Source organism: Podarcis tiliguerta (assembly GCF_965153285.1).
Source record: "Podarcis tiliguerta genome assembly, chromosome: 6".
Taxonomy (NCBI): Eukaryota; Metazoa; Chordata; class Lepidosauria; order Squamata; family Lacertidae; genus Podarcis; species Podarcis tiliguerta.
Window position 1 is genome coordinate 36,078,610 of NC_139539.1, and position 23,609 is coordinate 36,102,218.

Here is a 23,609-nt window from a genome sequence, read left to right on the forward strand (position 1 = left end):
CCACTTGCAGGGCAGGGCTGTGGCAAGGGCAGGCAAAGCACTGGCTTGGTGCTGGTGCTGGTAGGCACAAGTATACATGCATCTGCTGCTGCCAACCCACTGCTCCCCTTGCCTTCACCACCTTCTGAGTCTCTCTGAGCAGCAGCACTGCTGCAGCCAAGAAAGTGGCACAGAACATGCTGCACAGCATAGAAGAGAGAGAAGTTGACAGGAGGGATTCACAAGCAACCCCAGCTTGCCTCCAAAGGGGTCAAGGCTTTGCACTGTTTGGAGCAAACACTCACAAAGCCTGGATATGTGCCCCTTCATCCCACCTCCTGCCCCCCATGAGAGTTCCATGCGTCTAACACACAACAGCTAATAACCAAATGACTAGACTGACTTTAAATCATTTTTAAGGGCAGACTGAATATCTCCTCTCCAGAGCTCGATTACCACCACTGAAAATTTCATAATCATCCTGACATCCACCAGGGATTAGACCATGATCAGGGCATCTCTTGTGGATCATAAAACCCTGGTTAGCTTGTAGTTGGGAAAGTACTCCCTTTGTTGTTCAGTTGTTCATGTCTTTATAGCAAGACATTGAATTGGGCCCAGTGGCTATCTGGCAGCCAATGCAGAGCTTTCAAAACCAAAGCAATGTACTATAGCATTCTGCACCAGCTGCAACTTCAGAACCATCTTCAAGGATAGCACCATGTAGGAGCTTGACATTCATCCAAATAGGTTGTTTAGCAGTGTGTGAATTACTTAGGTCAAGCTGTTCTGATGCAGGAATGGTTATAGCAGGTGAACCAGACAGAGCTGAGCATAAGCATCACTCACCCTCAATGACATCTGAGCCTCCAACAACAGTTGGGAATCAAGGAGAACCGCCCCCCCCCCACTATGCACCTTAAATATGGGGGGGGGGGCATGAGAGTAAGAGGAAGTAGCAACTTTTGAGTTCATGGCAGAGTTCAGATTGAAACAGGGGGACTTTCTGAGTCACCACTTGATCTTAGCTGTTTTGCTGCATAATGTCTATCTATTTGTAATGCACAGTTTCATCCCCACCAGATCATGTCAGTTCTCGACCAGAAACCTGTGTATTATTATTTGTCTCTGCTTTGTTTGTTTGTTTGTTTTTGCTCCTGTTGTGACAGCCAGATTATGTAAACTAGTTTACAGCTTTAGATGAATGTATTCGCTGTAGGTACAAAAACATGCCGTTGTAATATTGGTGTGACTATAACAATTCACAACTGCTGTGGAGCCAATCCCAAGTCTTACTTACATTTGAAAGTGTCATGGAAAAGCAACAGGAAAGCATTTCCTTGGTCTACTATCATAAAGAGAACAGCATGCTCAAGGCTGCTGCAAGAAGGATCAAAGTGTGATTGCAACAGCTTGGGTTACACAGCCAATACTTGCCTAAATTTTGTCTGTTCTTGGGTTTTTTTTAAATTTACTAGCAGGGATTGCCTGACACTGCCTTGGGTTTTATAGAAACCAAAAATATTGGTGTGTGTTTTTTAAAAAATAGATAGTGTAATTTGTGAGTGTGGACCCATCACACCAAAGTCACATTTAGGTTTGCTATCTTGATTCAAAATGGTACCTGGCATTCCACATGGACCCCCAGCCACACCTCAGGGTCTCTCATGCTGAGTTTGGTGGTGATTCCTCAAGAGGTGGCCTCCTCACACATGCATTTGCTACTGTAAAACCAAACAGTGAGAAGAATAGAACCTGAAGACAGCATTCCAGTGAAGTTTCACACTGAATAAGAATTATCTGCTGGTTTTATTGTGTTTTGATAACTTAATGCAGTGATTTGTCTCTGCTGGCTGCATAGAGTCCCTGAGGCTGTTATAGCTGCTTCTTGGAATTCTTTAGCTTCTGATGAATTTTGGTTGTCACCAGCTGAAGACAAATTTTAGAGTTTTTGGCAGGCAGGTGGCTGAGGAGATTTGTTTTCAACCATAGTCTTAGTCACTAGGTTGTCAGCAAGTTTTCAGTGGAAAAGAACCCTCTCCCTTTAGCCTGTGGACAGTAGTATAGTCCATTCCATCACCTCATCCTACTACTGCATGTATAGACCAGACTCTGCCTCTTTTCAAAGGGTGCCTTTTTCTTTAGGAAGAGATATGACCATTCCAGGACTCACTACTACTCAGAGGAAGCCAAGAGGTAACCTGACAGCAGCAGGGCCTCAGCTAAGTCCACAAGTGTATCTCCACAGTATATTTCTTTCATTGCCAAGTTTCATACATATGAACTACATATGTACCTCATGTGTCTTTGACTGAATGGTAGGCAGGAGAAATGGAAGTTCATACTAGAAGATTTCCCTCCCCTCAGATATTACCTATAGAGAATACTGATTGATAGCAGGACTTTCTGTGCTCTGGGTTAAAGCTGGAGTGACAGGTCAGATGCTGAGGAGTAAGCTGCAAAGGCAATCCAGAAATGAAGTCAAAGATTCCGTTAAAGATAAAAACAGAGGTTCTACTTCCACCATCACATATTTCTATAGCCATATTTGCAAAGGTATGAACAGGTTCTGACAGACAATGTGATACTGTGTCCACCTAGAGCTGGAGAGAGGCAAGTTCAAATCTCCACTCATTCCTGCAGTTTGCTGGGTGACATTTACCCTAACTAAACTCACAGGATTGCTCTAAGGGTAAAAAGGGAGGCAGAACCACATGTGGGGTGGGGTGGTGGAAGTTGGTGTCCATTGGGACTAGCAGGATGGGAGGTAGAAAGGCCAACAGTAGACAAAGACAAAGCCATTGACAGGTAGAGCAAACCATTGCTAGCATTGTCCCCATCCTCCTCAGTGGCAACTTCCTAAGGAGGAGGAAGCTGACAGTCAGTTCCACCCCCTGGACTGGTTGTAAGTAAGAAGGGATGCAGGTGGGGCTGGATGAGGGCAGACTCATGGGGCAGTGCCCATTCACATCCACTGGAATGTATGCAATGTATACCACCCTGAGCTTCTTGGAGAAAGGGAGGCCTTTAAAAAACCAATAAAAGATCCCTTGATAAACATTTGCCTGCTGAATTCAGGATGGAATATATTTTCATCCTCCTACATGGCGATGACAATGGCTTACATGTTTTGTCGATATGCCAAGCCTGATGATGAATGTGGGTGAAACATTTTGCCAGAACTCTATAATGTTTTGCTGGTCCTCCATACCGATCTGTCCCTGCTTGCTTTCATTGCTCATTCTCTAACAAAACAAAGAAGTGTTATTGCCTGCCCACTCCTTGAGAATTGGCTTCATATATACACACAAGACATGCCAAGCACTTGCATTAACAGCAGTCTTTGGCCAGATCACACTGCTAACACAGCTCTCTGCAGCTTCTCACATATATTTGAAAGACAACCATGAGCTGCGCTAAGTTTTAAATAGATTGTTTTTGACAAAGCCTATTATTCACAGTCGGCACAAAGCCAATATCCCTGAAAGTCTCTAGAATATTTCTGCAACTATGTTGACAGACGTACTCTGGTTAAGCTACCCATGACCACAGGTTCCGCTTGTTAAGAAATGCAAACAGAAAAATTTGACAGGCAAAGGTGATCTGTTCATCAAACTAATCTGTGGAAGTTTCAGACATCAGCTACTCCATTGGACAGAAGATGGATGGGAAGCATAAATTTTAAACATGCTTAAAATTCAAGTTTTCTGTGACATACCTGCAAGTGTGCTGCATCTAGATTCACATGTGCCAAGTGTTTCATGTACGGGAACACAGAAGGCTATCATATGCTGAGTTAGACTATTGGCCCTGCCAGTTTATCTCTGGACTGATGGGAAGACAGAGAAGATAATGCAGCCTGTTCCTGGAGGAAGGTCATTGTTATGTTATGAGTGGCAGCAGGGTTTTAGAAAGGAGCCTTTTCCAGCCCTACCTGGGGAATGATGGAGATTCAACTTGGACCCCTCTGCATGCAAAGCACATGTTGTGTCACAGTTATGGCCCCTCCATGGCACAGTCTGCTTGCCTAGATAGGGATGCATTAACCTGCATGTTTCTGTGTTGGCTGTACACATTTTTACCCATAATTCTATGCCAGCCTATTTCTATATTTTTATTTTTACAATCCTCTCAGAATAGTATTTTAATATATGTTTATTTTCTCTCAAAACCGGTATTTCACTTAGGGGAGCTGGACGATTCCATTTTTGACTGCCCCCTTCCATTAAAAACTGTCAACAGGTAGACAACTAGGAGAGCAAGGAACATTTCTCCCAGAAGTGCTAGCTCTTTGCCTAGAGGGAGGCAAAGGCATGTTCAAAAGTAGTATCTTCTTCAACAAAATAATGCATACCACCCTAAGGGACAACTGGTCCCTTTTCCTGGACAACCTGCTCCTAGCACTGTGACAGTGCTGATCTTCATTCACTGAGCTTGCCACAAGATTTCAATTTTGCCCCTCTTAACAGTTATCTTTTTGTTTAAATAGGGCAGGGGTCAGCAACCCGTGGCTCCGGAGCCACATGTGGCTCTTTTACACCATTGCAGCGGCTCCGGGGAGGATACTAGCGAGGGGAGGAGGCGCATTGTGCGCCCCGACACTCCCCACTGTGGCGGGCGCTGTACTGGCTGTGACGTCGCATGGGGGCGGTGCGTGCATTAGTCACACACCGTCCCGACGTCACCTTCCCGCCCGCTGTCAGATTGCGGCTCCGGAGATATATTTGTTTTAAATGTCGCAATGGTTTTGTGGCTCCCAGTTTTTTTTCCTTCAGAAACGGGTCCAAGTGGCTCTTTTTGTCTTAAAGGTTGCAGACCCCTGAAATAGGGAATATCTGCATTATGCTTCTTATAAAAGACTAAAACAGGAAGAAGCCTCATGTGGCAGTATGATATTTACTTGGGCATCTCATACACTTCTCAGTTCTTCTTTCCTCTCCTCCTCTGGAGAAAAGTCAACCAGTTTAATAACAGTTGTCAGTCACACACACACACACACACACACATATAGAAACACATGCTCCTGTGCAAAGCTACCTGCTCAACACACACACAGGCAAAGTGGACATTTGGCAGAACACAGCGTCTTTATTTTTATTTTCCACTATTGAACACAGTTCAAGCTGATGACTTACAAGAATAAAAAAGAGATATTTTTGTGTGGTTTTTGGATGACTAAGTGACAAGCTGTTGCAAATAATACTTAGAAGAATTGCAATGGTGTCACCCTGGCAGTTGCCAGGAGCACAAGTGTGTGTGGTTTTACAGCAACAAACCTGAGTCCTGAAAACAAAACAACAACAAAATGTCAATGCATAATGCTAGGTCTTTTTCAAACTGGCAGCAATCACAGGCTCTAAAATGCTGAAGGGCCTTTCACACAAGAAGCAAAGTTCGTTTTTTGTCTCTTTAAAACATGTGGATGCAGTAGGAAACCCTGGCCTAATCATGGTTTTCCTTGTATGTGCACATATTTTTAATGGACAACTTTCAAAGCTCATCAAATATATCTTCCTTTTTGGCATGTGCAGAATGTTAAGTCGCCCATCAGCAGACTGAGCAGCTCACAGTCTTTTTCACTACAGTGAGATGTATTGTTTTCCTGTTTAAATTAGTAATCATTTACAAATTTCCACCTATATGTTATACAGAAATATTATATATTTATAAACCACTTTTCATTTAAAAATATCAAAGCCGTTTAAGACAATTATGCAATAAATCATACAATAAAAACTATATACAAGTGTTAAAACCAGGAATCAACTATTGTGGCACTGTATATATTTTATTAGCGTATGCAGTTTTATGCAGACTGATACCAGCCCCTTTTGGGGCATATCTTCTTTTTTGATGTTGTATATATGGCAACCTCTCCTCTTCCAGTGTTCCCTGTTAAATCTGTTCTGGCTTTCCCCCCAACCATCTGGACCAGATTTGGGATGGTGTAGGGCTGGGGTGGCCAACTCTCAAGAGACTGCAATCTACTTTCAGAATTAAAATCTGGCAGAAATCTACCCCCCGTAGATGGGGAGGATGGGGGTCAGCTCAAAGTTGTTGAGCTTTTCGTTTTGAGGTGGGGGTTAAAGGCAAGGGGCAAAGGCACTCACAATAAGATCACTATGGATCTAAACAGCAGCGCAGAGAAAGCTCCATCTTCCCTTCCAAAGATCATACAACAATGGAGGGCAGGGTGAAGGGGTGTGGCAGGAGTTAGTTTTAGTGATGCTAAGGATGGAGATGCGGGTGGCACTGTGGTCTAAACCACTGAGCCTTGGGCTTGCCGATCAAAAGGTCGGTGGTTCAAATCCCCGCGATGGGGTGAGCTCCAGTTGCTTGGTCCCAGCTCCTGGCAACCTAGCAGTTCAAAAGCACTCCCAAAAAAAGTGCAAGTAGATTAATAGGTACCGCTCCGGTGGGAAGGTAAATAGCATTTCCGTGCACTGCTCTGGTGTCGGTGTTCCATTGCGCCAGAAGTGGCTTAGTCATGCTGCCCACATGACCTGGAAAAACTGTCTGCAGAGCGGACAAAAGCCGGCTCCCTCAGCCTGTAGAGCGAGATGAGCGCCGCAATCCCAGAGTCGTTCATGACTGGACTTAACTGTCAGGGGTCCCTTTACCTTTACCTTTAAGGAAAGGGAGCCAGAGATCGACCACGATCTACCAAAACCTCGCGGGGATCTACCAGTAGATTGTGATCAACTTGTTGGACATCCTTGCTGTAGGGCAACACAGTAGAGAGGAGAGGGAGGGGAAGTCCTGTTTTGTAAGAAGAAGTCATTTCATTCATGCAATTATTTAACTGAATGTTGCCCTTAACTCTTTATCTTCTACTGAGTGTGTAAAATGCACCTGAATTGGTATTTCAGGAGAAAGAGAAAGATACTCTTTTCTCCCTTTGACTTGAAGACAGGGGCTCACTATGAAAACACTTGCAAAGCTTAAGGAGGTATAAAAGAATGTCATTTGATTGAAATGCTCTTCAAGAAATCTGAACAGATTATCATGAGACTCTATCAAGACTGATTTTTGCCAATGTCTCACAATTACTAATCCAATGTTCTTTTATTCTGTTATTCATTGTTACTCGTTCCACTTCACCAAAGCCAAACACGTTAATTTTCATGGATTTACAACTCAACTTAACATTAAGGACAGTCATTGCATCAAGTCCTTTGGCCTTAGGATAAGTGGAGGATCAGACAACATGCACATAAAATTCAATAAGTGTCAATAACTGACCCACTGAGACTAAACTTTTGCCTCTTCCAGGAAATCAAAACACTTTACGGGGGTGGGGGTGGACGGGGGATAGAGGCCTCAGACTTGGCAACAACTTCATATGGGAACTTCAAGTAGCCATATAAACCTCACCCAGAGATAAAAAGAACTTTATAGTTTTTAATTGCATCCTAACCTTTCATTAATTGGGCTCTGTGCAACAAACAGCATCACAATAATAGGTCTGCAGCCCCCGTATTGAATGCAAATGGGCATCAATCAGGGGGAGAGGTACCTGCAAATCATGGGTTGGCATTCTCCACAGGAGCTAATGGGATCATCAAATACAATGGTTGGTCTCTAATTACATACAAGCCTTTTGTTTCATTTGCTTTGGAAACAAGTGACCCACGAAAAAACATGTCACAGCTCTGCCAGAATCGCTGATGTGTGGGGGAGCTGTACATTAAAACCTGACCAAAAAAGAGTCTCCATAAGACCTCATTGTAGGAAGCAATAATTCATGAATAAGGATTAGATAAATGTAAAGAAAGCATGAGATTAATTTATCGCTATGTAACAGCACCCGGGTCCAAGAGTAACACCACCCAAAATGTTAAAAAAAATTAAAAAAATATTGTGGGTTTCACTCCATCACAAGATTAATTTTGTCCCCGATGTTAGATTTCTGAAAAAATAATGTCAGATTTCACATTAAGCACATTATTATGCTCTGTATTATGTTACTGATATTCGACATCACCTTGGGATCTTTGGCTATAAATTGAATTAATAATAATAATGGTGGTGGTGGTAATAATAATGCTCCTATCCTAAATAATGGTATATTTTATATTTATGCTCCTTTCCTCTTTGATTTTGATGCAGTTAACTTTTGAGTAGGCATGCTTTTGATTTCCAGTTTGTGCTTAGGTACAATTTGTATGTGAAAAGTGCCTTTCCTTCAAGTAACCACAGCGGTCCATTAGCAGGGTGGAACAGGTGTGAACTCCTTGTCAGGGGACTGCAGCTTTAGGCTGAGTTTCAAAAGCTGTTTGGCATGGAGGTCAGCTGTTCAAATAGCCAAACATTCCACTGGGCTAATGCAAGTGTAGGCAGACCTTTGGAGCCCAGCCACAGGCTCCAAGCAATAAATCAATAAATGATCATTTATCCTGTTAAAAGAGAAAGGGGTGACCCAGTGGCCTTATTCAGGCATTTATCTTCTGGGTTAAATTAACTAATCATGAGGGAGAAAGGAGATTACTGAACTAGCTCCACTCCATTCTCTTCCAACATACAGACCTGGAAATGTTTTGAAATAAACCATGGTATTTTGGGGAAATCTGATTTATTTATTTATTTAAAAAAAAAACAATTTGTTTCACCCACTCTACTAGTCGTATGACCTGGTAAGGTGCATGAGGGGACATAATCAATGCTGGTTCACTTTTAAGTATCAGAATTGCCGGTTACCCCTTTCACAGGTTGAAGCCCCTTTCATTTGACCACCATCCGCAGCAGCCAGAGCACACAAGTTGAGGTGGCCATTTGGGAATTTCCCTGGCTGGTTTATTGCATTCTAGGTCAATTCTTTAACATGTATTTTAAAGATATTTTGTTTTCCAGGTTGCTGGTTTAGCCTTGCTTTATTCCCTAGGTTTCCTTCTGTTTAACCATCTTTGGGTTCCTTTCATCTTGCTATGGTTGCCAATGGTTGCCATCTTCAGAGCCGGCAAGGAATTTGCCCATAGACAAGTTGGCCCATCTAAAGCTTTTGCCCTTCCCCATAGCAAAACGTCACAACTGTTGGCAGTTAAGGAGGAATCCCAATCACCAAGCTTTTGGGTGAAGTGGTGCTTCATCCTGCCCTGAACCAATGGCTTACTCAGGGTACCCTGTTAGAGGGGTCTCGGCGTAAGTCTCTGTCCAGAAGCAAAACATGGGGCAGGCCAGCCATAGAGCTTCCAGCAGTGGGCTTAGGCTGACCACTTTGGTAGATCAATATCTTGGGGAAGCCAGAATCCTTGGCCTTGAAAAAGTCCTTGCCTTCTGCCCAGAGGCTAGAATGGATATACACCCATTGCCTGAGCCAAAATTCCATCCACACCTGCAATCAATAATTTGTGGTCATTTTAAATTCAGATCATTGTCTATTTGAGGTTTTTTTTTTATCAAACCTGACTTTAGTCCCTGCCTAGGGGAAGGTGACTGGGAGAGCAATTTTTATTGTTTGCATTTGTGAATACCTTTGTCCATCATAGCTATTACTGAGAATCCTGACTGTCCCATTGCTACTATGGCTTGCTAGATCATTGCCTATGGTAGGAGTCTAAACCATAGTTATGGTCCATTTAGCACCAGTCCACCAAAATAAATAGAACAAGTGGAACAATAGCCCATGCTCCATCCTAGGTAAACATCATGGCCTGGAGTGCAAACAGCTAGAAACATCCTTCTCATCTCTTGTCCGGCAGACTTGTGAAGTGTATTTCCCAACAGAGTCCTGTTGTCTGATGGTGGATACGATGCTATTTGTTGTAATTTATGTTGACATTTCATTTCACACGCTATTAAATGAACCCCTTCAGAAGGATGAAAACGAAGTTTGCTCTAAAGGAAGAAAACTAATGTGTGTGTTGGTGTAAAACAAGCTCTTGATTTATTCTTCTGATAATAGTTAATATATATGGAGCAAAATACTCAGCTGACCCCGGCCTGCATAGCTGTGCTTGATGTAATATCAGGCTGCGTGACTATGACAGTAAAGTCACTAATGTGATTTGATGCTTGCAGATGCTTCTCTTACTATTATTGGTTTCTTGACTTAGCAGTGGTATTTCTAACCTGCTCTTACTAACCTTTTCCCTTTATTGGATAACTAGAGACTGAGCATACTTTCTATAAAAGCCCACTTGTGTTGCCCTTTGTAATCTGAAAGGGGGAAAAAAAGAAGCACAAAAGAACTAAAATGAATCATTTTTTATTTGCTGAGTTTACCAGTGGCATAATGTATCACTGGCCGCCCTTGGAAAAAAGGGACATATATCATGGCAGTTCTTAAAAATAATTTGAACTTCAGCAATTTAAAGAACTAGAAACAATAAAAGAAGAGCACTCTTGACAGCCACAGAAACCCCCACCCTTCAGTAATGGGGAGACACTGCAAACGAAGGGCAGAGTTTTCACCCATTCAGAGTGATGGCAATGTTGGGCTATCCAGGAAGCATTTCCCTCTCAGTTGGCTTTGTGACACTGTCACATTGCCAAAACTTGATTGGCTGCACACCACACTCAATACATGATTTCCAATTTAGGAAAATGATGAACTTTGTAATCAGCCATTTAGGAGACAAATAGCAGACTGGGTAGCAAAAAGGCCGTAAATAGGGTGAGCAAAGGGGCGTCAGGAAATCTCCCCCTCTCAGGTAGTCCCCCTTTCACCCTCCAAAATGAACATTTAAACACTCAGCATAACCATAACATTAAGAGCTGTTTCACACAAGCAAACACGGTACACGTGATCCCTGGCAATATCCTCTACATGCAGGAATCTAATGGAGAAATGTGATAAATGGATGTGAGTTCTACAGATACATTGCCCCTGTGATTTCCATCATGCAGCAAAATTTCTGAGTACCCACATCACAGAGCATGTTGCAGGGGTGAATTGGTGAAATGCCTGTGAATGCACTTAGTTCAATCCCTATGCTCAGGAAAATTTATTTATTTATTCATTTATTTGATTTATATACCACCCTTCATCATCAGATCTCAGAGAACATCATAGCCTGAAATTTGATGTAGCCTAGTAAGCTAATTGGGACCATACATACCAAAACTTCTGCAGATGCACAAGGAAAAAGAGAATAGAGGCTTCTGTATTGACTAGACCTGGTCTATATATCAGGAGCTTAACCTTGAAGACACAGAGCAAAGTTTTCTGCCTGTTGCAGTCTGCCTTCCAGCAGCAGTAGACCTCTGGATACTAGACTGAGAACACACCCTCAAGGTCTAAGTTCAGACATAGCCTACAGCCTGATACTTTGGAAATGTATTTGTTTGAAAATGGCTTATGATTAATTCCTGCCAATTCTTCTACAGTCCACCACTAAGAGGATGCATTCAAAGTAACTGTAAGCTGAAACTAATTAACCACAGGGGGTAAATGCAATAAAAATAAAATGTCTGGACTAAGCCAGAATTTGTTAAGGCTATTCAGGGGTCTCCATCTAGAGCAGGCTGTGACTTATTCATATTCAGCAGAGGTGCCAGGAGAGCTGTGCACCAAAGTCTTGGTTTGGACCGATGATGTCACCAGTTCACACCATGACACTGAGGCCTAGTTTCATTGGAGCATCTGGCTCTATTGAAACATTTTGACCATGGAAATCCAATTTCTATTGCGAGTATTATTTAATGCAAACATCCAGGGTGTCTCTAAGTATTTCTGCGATCACTACCTAAAACCATGCATTTCACTTCTGTGCTTGGCCATGGCTAGTTAACTCTGATTGCAACAGACATTCTTGTATTCTTCCTTGCACAGAAATTATGCATAGCTTGGGCTGTTTGGCAAGCAAAAGTCAAGCACTTAAGATTTCCTTCTTCTTGTAGTCCAGCTGTTATTACAGAATTAACACTTCACTTCATTGACCTCTGGTTGTATAAGCCATAGCTTTTAAAACATGGTTGAACAAGAATGAGTGTGGCTGTCTCCTTTTGCAGACTCTGCCTCCCTATAGCAGCATAACAGTTGATGAGTAATGGAAGCAGATATCTGTCAGGCTGTCAGGATGGGTGGCTGTTGTTGTTAGAGTCACGTAGATGAAGCTTTGGGTAACTTTTTTTAAAAAAATGTTTTTATCGCTCTTTGATCTATACAAACCGTAACCAACCATAGAAAATTCTTTAAAAAGGCAAGAGAGTTCCTGCTTTTCTAGATTTAATTAAACCCAAGCAGGATGATAATATGTCAAGTCCTTTTTTATACAGGAAGGTCTTCAGAACAAATATTTCCTTTAGCCTCTTTATTACTGGGGTAATAAAAAGGTGACTATGTATAACTGGAAATCACCCTTAACTTTTTAAAAAAAGTTTGTTGGATGGACATATTAACATGAATGAAATGTGACATGAAATTAATTAATGGCTTCTGTTAAATTTAAAAGGCTTCCGTTCACTGAATTTTTTCAGTGTTTTTAATGATGATGATAGCAATGCAGAAGCCTTTGTAAGTAAGCCTGCCTTTGTCTGCCGTCACAGGCAACCCTTCACAAACTCAAGGTCTTGGTTCAAACTATAATGGAAAACTGATGTTTCCCATTAGAGTCCTGAGTTACGGTGAACTTCTAACATATGCCCCAGAGTACTATGGTTCCAGTGTTAGCCACCTGTAATGGTTTTGCTGAAGTAGTTCATAGTTTGTGTTTATTCCAGACATGTTATGTAGCAATAAAGGCCTGCCTGATACTTGCCTGTTTTCCTAGTACCCCCCTAAACAACAGAGCCACAGACTCACATGTACCTCTTTCAGTGGTTTATGGTCCTGTTCACCATCTACTGGTAAATGAATTGCAGTTCCCTGAGTTAAGATGCCCAAGGAACAGCGCTTAGTTCAAAACTGGAAGGAGAAGCTCCTTTTCTGGAATGCAGAGGAATTACATGAACCCAAGACTTGTCACATCTTGTGCATGTTAACAGTAATTCATGGTTTTCCATTATGTATTAACTGAGCAATAGATTGCACATCCCTTTGGTGGTCAGATGGCAAATTCACATTTACATGCATGAAGTTCCCACACCAGCTCAAAGCAACAGCACTGGTACCCTTCATGACCAACAGCTTGAGTATGACATAATATTCATGGACTAGACACACTTGGTCATATGCCTTATATCTGATGAAGTGGACTCTAGTCAACAGAAGCTTAGGTAGAACAAATTTGTTGGTGTAAAATTCAAAATAGTGCTAAGGGGGGAGCTATGTGAATGGGAAACGAGGGCCACTGATGTAATGGGACTTTCTCCCCAGCTCCCCTTCCATATGCCCCTTGAACTTGTTTTGGGTTCCCTTCAGCCCCACAGAGCAGATTTAGGGGGTGTAGATGTGCACAGGGGAGGTGAGGAAAGTCACATTGTGAGCAGACCTCATTCTGCACATGCAGCAACTTAGCTGAATCCTGCCCATAGCCTTTAAGAGGCCACAAGATACTGTTAGTTTTGCTGCAAAGGACTAACATGGCTACCCCTCCTCTAGAATACTTGCAGACTATCCTGCTCAGTCAGTAGCAGATAGCAATTGCATTGCAAGCCAACATATTAAAATCAAAGTGTAATGCTCATGGCACTTTTAATCATGCTTCCTGTCTTAAATCCATGGCAAACCTAGGAGTATGATCTGCCTGTTTCTAATCTTTGGTAGTGCATGTATTTCAGCACTGATGGCCAAAGAAAGATACTGTATTTCTAGACCTTCAGAATAAAGCACACTGGACTTGATCTTTGGCCACATAGCAAGATGCTGTGAATTCTGGGGGCAATTTCTCAAGACTCCTGCCCTCAGCTCTATTATGCACCAGACTAGCAGAGCTGGGTTTTATCTCTGCACCGTCAAATGACACTTTGTATTTCTTTCTGCTTTTTATGCTCCTGAGTCTCTTCATTCCCATTCAGTATTTTTCGCTTTGTCAGAGTGGGCTTTTTAATTTTCATCCATTGGAACGCGAATGCCCTGTCAGGTCCTTTTCCTTTTCAATTAACATCTTAAAAAGGAAAACATTGTTCTCGGGAATGAATGGCCGTGTTGAGCCAGAGCTTCTATCAGTCGGTAGCAAGACAGTCCATTACTTTCACTAGGCTGTGCATTAAGCGTTTCACAGTGTGCAAGCTGAATTCCATTAGGTACTGCTCATAAGGCATCACTTGTGTGCAGCCCCTGGAGGAGACCAAGAATGCACAAAGAGGCATGTCACCCAGCAGCGGCTGTGTCAGATGGCAGAATGACGGAGATGCACGGGAGGGAGGGCCTTGGGAAGGAGCAAAGGAGGAAATGGACCCATAAAAAGAAACAAGCAGGTGTCCTCATTACGGATTAGGAGCACTCAGAAGAGCATTTTCTACCAGACTGCGTAAGGAAAGTAAATTCCATGCAGGACGTCTATAAAGGCAAAGTTTTTGCCTGGGATGCCAGAGTACTCACACAATGTATTTATGGTTGCTCACAGCCTGCCTGGATTTATCCGCTGTCGAGGGGGTTCTGGGAGTATCTGGCAAAACGTACACTGGTGGTGCTCTGTCCTTCGTGTTCAGAGCATGAAAGCATGTCAAGCTGTGTGTGACTCTAAGAGCAAATGGCTCAGACTTTGGACTGAGGTCCTAATAGCAAAATGCCCAAGCTCCTAGCTGAGAAAGAGCCAGAGTGCTCTGGAGACTGCTTGTCTGCCTCCTTCCCATACGTCTGCTTGCAGAATTGTGCACCTGTCTTATGAATTTTAATAAATGCCATCTAATTCAAAACTTACAAATAATTTACTCCAGAGTGTAGCTGCATTGACTGTAAAGGCTAAATGTGTTCAACAGCGAAACGTCTCAGCGCCTAAAATAAAACGATCAACGAGCATGTTCCTGGTGAAGGAAGGCACAGTGTGATCCTAGGCAAGTTTACTTGGGGCCAAACACAACCATAAATGCCATTCCATTCCTAACCTAAGAAGGAAAGAAGGAAGGAAAATCTGTAGGAGGCCATAATGCGGTAGGGTTGGTTAACGCTTTCCCTTAAAGTTCCCTGATTGTTCAGCCCAATACCATACGCTGCCTTTCTCCTGATGGAAGAGGGGAGGTAAATCTACCTCTCATGGGTGGGAAACTGCTGGGGTGGTGATTGTGAGGGGACAAACAGGTGGCAGAGAAAGAATAAGAGCACTTTATACCCACTCCTCACTCCCCCCCCCCCTTTCATAATTTCAACCTCCTGCAGTTGCTTTTCTTTGCAAAAGGGAAAATGAGTCAAGGAACAACATGGAACATAGTATTTAGCCCTTAGAAGTAAGTCCCACAAAATTTGGTGGGACTTATTCCCTAGTAAGTGTGCATTGAGTTAAGTCGGCTAGACTTCTAAGCCGAAGGAAGGATGGCATGATAATTCCGGAAGATGGCAAAAATTGATAAAATTACAAAGAATAGAGAGAGCATGAATCAAGACAAATTATTCTCTTGCAAACTTGCTCACATAATTCTATTAGCAAACTAGGAAGGTTCAGGACAACTTTTTTTTTTCATGCCAAGAAGAAAACCCTTTGTGCACCATTCAGTTCATAACCAGGTTATGGAATGTATTACAGCAGGATGTTGGCTAGTGGTATAAGCAGCTTTGTAATAAGGGTAGATCTATCAATAAACACTATCTATGTGGGTAAGAACAGAGTCCCTGTGTATGTGCCAGGCAGAATACTCTGATTATCAGATGCTGGAGAGGTAGCGGTGGAGTGGTTCGGGGAGACTGTGCTCTGCAACATAACACACAGTCTAGTGGTGACACTTAGTGATGGTGCTCACATGTTTTGAGCCATGAATCACGCTGAAGGCTCCAAACACACCCTGCACACAATACCATGTCTATCCCCTCATGGAATGATCAAAATCAGCCCAGCCAATGTGGGGCCCCAAGGAACTCCCACAGCTCCAGTTCTAGGTGAGAGCCCTCCCACTCAGATAAAGTGTAAAGGTGGTCATTTGCCTGATCCAACAGGGCAGTTTTTAGGTTCAAGCAACACAGAATAGGTCATCAACCTCTGTGGGCCCATGGACACATATACAAGCTGGAGAAACTGTTGTGCGCACCACACACACACACACACACACACAGACACACACACACAGACACAGAGAGAGAGAGAGAGAGAGAGACACTGTGACGACCAAGCACACACCTCAACCTATTCTATTGGCCCCAAAATAAATAAATAATGTGACTAAGTGTGATTCCTTCATTGCAGGGGGTGAGATAACCCTTCCAACCCTAAACCTACATTCTATGAATGCTTATTTCAAGTCTGATTTCAGCAAGGGGAGGTGACCCTGTGGGTGTCAGAGGAAGCCTCTCTCCAGGTGCAGCCATGGAGCACCTGGAGGTGCAACTCCAGGTGCACCTCCAGGCAACTCCTGACCCCTGATATGAGAGTCTTGCTTACCTTGCCCCTTTTTACTGAAGCACCTAATGGATACTTCTTATATTTCCATGCTGTTAATGTGAGATGTGCAGGAAGAAAAGACCCCATGCACTCACAGGCATCCCATTGATTCCCCATCCAATTGTGAGCCAAGGTAAACCCTTAAGGGGGGAAGCTAGTCTTACAACCTCTGAATGGGTTTCCCAACAGTGGGAGCCCTTATTATTATTTATTGTTTGAATCAATGCATCATGCTGGAAACTAATCTTGTCCTCTGACTCCACCCCAATGTCCCTGCTGGGGTCAGGCTTTTTTCTTTTTCTTTTTTTACAGTAAGTAACACCTAATAATCCACTTCTTTTCCTGTAGCATGGTATCCTCCTTCTAAATTTGTCTTTCTAATTAGCTTTCTTTCCCACCCCCCAACACAATATGTTTAAAAGCTCCCAGGGCAGGCACACCTGAGTGTTTGCTAAATTTAGCAGAGGACAATATCTAATGGGTTATTTTAAATGAATGCAGGAATTGCTGCATAAATGAATTTTGATTTGAATTTCCACAGCCTCTTAGCAGAGCTGTTTGCCCCCCCCCCCCACCGCTTCCCCATCTCCCTTAAATTGTATATCAGGCAGATTAGAGAGAATAATGGGCAAATCTACCCGCTACCATCCATCAAACACATTTCAGAACTACATTAACAATGAACCCTTCATGAAAAAGGAGCAGAGAGGTGGGGGGGAGCGGCAAGTTTTTTTCTAATTCACCTCCATCATTTCATGATGTGTCAGAATAGAAGCCAAGATAATACAGCTTTAAAAGGTGGTTTTAGACAATTCAGGTGCAGGGGTTGGATAATAACTTGTGTTAATTTCCACAGGGAGCAGTTGATCTGCATTTTGGAAAGAGATTGCTTTAATGGATTAGATGTCACTACAAGGCCTACATTTTTCAGGATTATGAACTCTGATTCTGAAGTATAAGACTCTGACCTACTTGAGAAGGATGCCTCGTGGCTCTGCTTAGGGATCCTGACTGTATATCCTTGGAAACAACCTACTTCATCAGATGCACACAAGGGGATGAAGAAGATTGGTCTATGTGTGCTGAGTACCTGTTAAAATTAAGGACTGAACAAACAGATTTTGTGTATCACTAATCTTTACTCATGCTTTCCCTTAAGACAATCTTGAAATCCTAACAATTTCCTCCTGGTGTTAGAGTCTAAGAACCTGGAGTAAATCCCATTCTTGTTCTTGCTGTGCCAAAATAGCTATCTTCTACAAAGATCTTTTTTTGTTCCTCTGATTGGAATAATCACACTTGCCTGCTGAGGAAAGAGATGGATGCAAATTCTGTCCCTAAGGGAAAACGGCAGTCTCTGCCCCCACTTAGGAATGCACCAAGCCCTTTCATTATACTCCATTTGCAGAAAGACAACCAATTCCATCTTCATAATTACAAAGACGTCCACCACTGGAGACATTAAGGTGGTTTCTTTCCGAGGATTTGAATTTACTTCAATTATTGCCTCTGAAGTCCTCCGTTCAGGAAAGTGTAAGAGATGGGAATACATTAGAGTAATCAATTCTGCCTGATTGGTTAAATTCAATAAAATTAGGAGGAAGCCCTTCTCTCTTTCTCTTTGTCAGGTGGAAGCTCCGAGGCTGGTAGAAGCACTCCACCTCCTTCGGGGAAGCTATTCAGTTCAGCAAAAATCACAAGGAAGGCCCCACTATGGGATTTCATTAAGTATTGTTTTGGGCTTTGCAGCAACCTCTGGTCCAGGGATCAGGTGTGACCTTCCAGGCCTCTCTGTCTGTCCCTTGGCCACACCACATCTGGTCTATCCCCCTCACCTGCCCTGGTTTGTTCCTTCTTTGAATATTTTTGACTGGCTATAATAAGTCCTTGAACACTAATAACACACCTAAAAGAGCATCTCCACCCCCATTGTACGGTTGAGGTCCAGTTCTGAGGGCCTTCTGGCAGTTCCCTCACTGCGAGAAGTGAAGTTACAGGGAACTAGGCAGAGGGCCTTCTTGGTAGTGGTGCCCTGTGGAACACCCATCAGATGTCAAGGAAATAAACAACTGACTTTTGGAAAACATCTGAAGGCAGCCTTGTTTAGGGAAACTTTTACTGTTTGATGTTTTATCGTGTTTTTAATATTCTGTTGGGAGCTGCCCAGAGTGGATGGGGAAATCCAGTCAGATGGGTGAGGTATAAATTATTAGTATTATTCAAGAAATACAAGCATGCTTGGCCAACCAGAACGCTCTTTTAAAGTGTGTGTACCTACTCACTATCTCATATATAATTAGGAAGGTTAGGATGTTCATGTTTCAAATGTTAGGATGCTGGTAGTGTGGGGGATAGTCAATTAAAACATAATCCCCAGTGAATTGTTGGACAGCATTTCCAGGCACAGCTTTTCAGTTCTCTTCATTCTAAGAAAAGAAAAAAATGAGGATGGGTGGGGTATAAGTAATAAGTTGTTGTTGTTTGCCAGGATGGAGGATAAAAGGGGTGCACTGCACAAAAGTAAAATTTACATTCACTGCCCTGCCTACTTCATCCTCTGGCCACGCCCACCACTGGGATGTGATCCCTGGAAAGTTGCACAGGAGGTAAAGTGGCCCTTGGCTTGAAAATGCTTACGCACTGCTGCAAAAACACACATCCAGGTGCACCCTTAATATAAATCCAGCATTAAAAGGGGCTCTCCCTCTCTTTCTCTGCTTCACATGTACTTAGGTAGATCCAGATATAATTGTGCTTAGAGCAGTCCCAGTGAAATCAGTTAGTCAACTCAGAGTGTGACTAAGTCTGACTCCAACCCACTATGCTATCATAAGTTACATTTTCTTAATTAACAAAAAAAACCCCACACAACCCCTCTTCTCAGAGGCTGAGAAGAACAATATGCCCAAGAACAATATGCCCAGGTGCTAAAATTCTTGAAAACCAGAGGTGGCAGTCCTTTACAGTATGAGTAGCTGTAGAGTACTTGTACTAACTTTAGCTGGGTGTGTGTTCATGCAAATTTGATGTTTCGCCTTTGGCTGTGTTTCTGCTCAAAATTTTGTTCCTCGAGTGCTTTTCTCAGGGGGTGGGGTGACCTTCCAGAACTCACCCTAACATCTACTCTTGGCTAAAGTATTCATCTATTCCCCGAATGGACTTGCTTTGTGAGCAAAATCCAGGTGCAAGTTTGACCTCTGGTATAATGAGGTTCCCTGGATACTAATTAAAATGCTGTTTTTCTCCCTCTGCAAGTCAATACTATAAACAGTAGGGCATCAGCATGCAAAGAACTTGCTTTGGTGCAGTGTGGATTTTCTAAGGCACTTTATAGCATTTAGACAAGGGGCACAAAGGCAGGATAAACTTCTGTGTAGACTCATTGTGTCACTAAGAGCTCATTTATACATTTGGGGTGGGGGTATGGGCCCTTCATGGACTATACAGTACATGTGAATGCTATTGTGTGTTCATGTATTCATGTGTGTTCCTGCAGTACAGAATGCAATACATCAGAATGAAGAGACCTCACCTAGCTGTTGTACAGGGTGAGAGGTGGCAAAAGAATTATTCATATGCACCTGAATTTATGAGTTGTGGTACAGTCCTAGGAGAATGGTATGATGTCCTTTCTCTCTAAGATTAGACTGGCCCTTGGTAAAGGACCCTTTCACCATACCCTCCAACATTTCTCCAATGAAAATAGGGACATCCCATTCCATAATAATAATTTTACTATTTATACCCTACACATCTTACTGGGTTGCCCCAGCCAGGCTTCCAACATATATAAAAACGTAATAAAACGTTAAACATTTGGAAAAAAAACCTTCCCTATACAGGATTGCCTTCAGAAGGCTTGGGGGCTGGATAACTCCATACCCTCCAACATTTCTCAGAAGAAAATAGGAACAGCCTACCATACCCTCCAACATTTATCTGATGAAAATAGGGATGTTCTAAGGAAAAGCAGTACATTCCAGGATCAAATCAGAAACCAGGATGGCTTCTCTAAATCAGGGACATCCCTGGAAAATAGGGACACTTGGAGCGTCTGCTTTCAATGCCCATAAGATTTGCAGCCTAATTTTATTAATAAATTTATTGCATGTATAGCTCACCTTTTTCTCCAAGGAGCTCAAGGTGATATGCATGATTCTTCCACTTTTGTTTTTTAATCCCAACAACAAACCTGGAAGGTAGGTTAGGCTGAGGGGTAGTGACTGGCCCAAGATCTCCTAGCAAGTCTCGTGGGTGAGTGGGGATTTGAAGCCATATCTTCCAGCTCCTAGTCTGACACTCTAACGCTGGCACTTTTAATCAGTTCTTACTAGCCAGGGCTGGCATACTTGTTCACCCTTTTCAGGAATGTGTTAGGGGATCAAGAGAGCTTTGACCAGTTTCTGGCCCTCCTGCCCTTGGTGTGCTGCCTACAACAGAACGACAGCGGTCGAGATTTCTGCCACTGTACTGAGGATGCCTTAACCTAGAGAGGGAGGGCCACAGCATCTTTTGGCCTCTCAGCTGCTCTCCCAAGGAGCCTCAGGGAGCTTCCTAAGCAAGTAAGGCAATATCTGCCTGTCGGATTGTGACCTTAAACATGCTTTTCTGCATCCAGGCCTTGGTCTGAAATCTCACCTAGCTGGTCGAGATTGCACTGTCCCTTTCAAGCAGGAGACTGAATTACAGGAAGAAATGATTTCACGTACTCCCTAAGGAAATTAGAGAGGTCACATTAGAGTCATTCTGTGTCTCAGAGAATAAAGGGAGCCTGTGCTATCTACAAAGCAAAAGCTTTTGTCAAATGGCTGTGTGCAGTCACAGGCGGCTTTTCCTCTGAAATGCTTCTCTTATCGCAATACAACCTTGTAGCGTACTCTGGACTTCCCTTTGTGGGGGGGGGGAGAGAGTGTATAAATAAGTGTCTCTTTTTTATATTAAAAAAAGCCTTTTATTTGTCTGATTCTGTTTTGTCTGAATGCACAATTTATTAGGTGCCAACTGCTTTTGTATCTCGATGATTTGAAATGCAGTGTAATGAGCTGATTTCTTCCAAAATAAAAAATAAACAATTAGCCACTTCAAACACTTCATTCATGGCTATGAATGAAAAAAAGAAGATAGAAAGCTGCTTTATGCCCAGTCAGGTCATTGGTGCATTTGCTTCAGTATTGTTTACACTAGGAACTGAGAACCTGTGGCCTTCCAGGTGATGTTGGACTCCAACTCCCATCAGCCCCAGCCATAATGGCCAGTGACCAAGGATTATGGGAATTGGAGTCCAACAACATCTACATTACTCCTACTTTTGTAATCTGAGTTTGTACCCTCTGTGCTTTCTGTTCTAACACTGTCTGAGCTCTCCGGGTCCTTGGGGATGGGGGTTGTGGATGCTGTCCAGAGACTGTGAATCTGTTAACCCTCTCTCTTCCAGTGTTTATTCTGCTAGCTGTTCCCCATCCAGTATTTCCCAGCTTCTGTCTTCTGAACTATGCCCTTCTTCAAACCACTATTCTAAATCTATTCTAAATCCTGCTCTTGGGAAGATTCAAAGTCAGGGGGAGGGGGCAGCTCCCACCATTCCTCCTCAGTGCAGTCCTCCTCAGCATGGCCTCTGACAAATATTGATTTTCCTTGAATCTTCCTGTCACACCAGTGTGGCAGGCTGCACCCTTTGAGAACCACTGCTCTAAACTATAGGGAAGGGGAACCTGTGGCCCTCCAGACAAGGCCATCAACTCCCAGGAGCCAAGCCCTTTTGTCCCCCTTATATTTTGGGGATAAGGGGGCAGCCCCCCCATGTCCTGAAACCATGAAGCCAAAGCATGGAGCCGAGCATGGCATGCCTTTGTGGCCAGCTCCTTCTCTTCCTCCTCCTGCTATGGAGGGTCAAAGCTTCCACCAGTGGCAGTGCCAAAAGTAGGAGGAGGGGCCACCAGGCATTGTGCCATGTGGCCACCATGTTCAGCTCCACCCTGGCTCCTCCCAATGTTCTGATGTCACACATATGACATCCCCCCAATCACCCTCGCAAGCTGGCACCTTTGCCTCCAGATGTTGCTGGAGTACAACTCTAATCTTGTCTGACCATGGGCAGTGCTGGCTGGGACTGATGGGCATTGGAGTTCAGTGAAATCTGGAGGGCTACAAATTCCCCATCCCTGGCCTATTCCTTGTGTATAAAAATGCAGTGAGAAAGAATTTAGCAGGGTCTTTTTCACTCAGTGGCAGGCTTACTGGCAATTTGTCCGCCCCCAATAAAATGAGCAATGTCTAGCCTAGATTTCAACAGCCACTTCACTTCAAAATTCACACTAGATCCAAATGGGGTTTTCATTGTGTTTGGCACATGGACAACATTCATCTCCTTATTTTAGTGGCTTAAATTACATTACATTGCAAATCCCTGTGAAGTTCACAGAAGCTTTTGTGGGGCTTATGGCTATTAAATATCGAGGCTGATGCAGTCAAATGACGGGGGGAGTGGGAACGAGGCTGAGTGGCAAGAGCACATACCAGGGACTCCCTCCGTCTCTGCAGTCGAATCCACGTTGTCTCTGCATAGTTGCAGCCCACCACAAATGGCAGCAGAGGCTGAAATTGCATTGCTTGGAATCTGGAATAAGCCAAGGTATCGTGCTGCAATTCTGTTGTGTTTGTGCATTACATATTTATAGCCCTTCTAGGTTACTTGCAAGTCTCCTCAGCCTTCTTCAAACCTATTATACACGTAAGATATCTGTAGGCAAGGATGCTATTCTTAGGTTTCCACCACACAAATGTTGGGATCTGCTTCGTATCTGTTGCCATTATCAGAAAAGGCAAGAAGAATTCTAGAAGGTCTTCCAAAAGGTCTTCCTTGGTCTGAAATTTTTAAACAGTCCCATAGGAAGATAGGAAGCTACCTTATATTGATCCAGGCCATTGGTCCAGCCAGCTCAGTATTTCAACACTTACTGGCAGCATCTCTCCAGGGTTTCAGGTAGGGGTCTCTCCTCTAGCCCTACCTGGAGTTGCTCAGCAGTCAACCTGGGATCTTCTACATGCTATACCACTGAGCAATGACCCTTCTTTCCAAAGAAACAACACAGAAACCTGCCTTGTACAGAGTCAAAACATTGGTCCTTCTTACTCTGTATTGTTCAAACACTGCCTAATTCAGTAGTGTCTATACTGAGCAACAGCAGTACTCCAGCATTGTGTCTCTCCCAATCCTAT

At 43.2% G+C, this 23,609-nt stretch overlaps 1 protein-coding gene across 6 annotated transcripts in view; it reads left to right on the top strand.

Moving 5' to 3' along the window:
• The window catches only part of KCND3 (potassium voltage-gated channel subfamily D member 3), a 266,574-nt gene that overhangs the window by 52,495 nt on the left and 190,470 nt on the right, over nt 1-23,609 (top strand). The window lies entirely within an intron of this gene.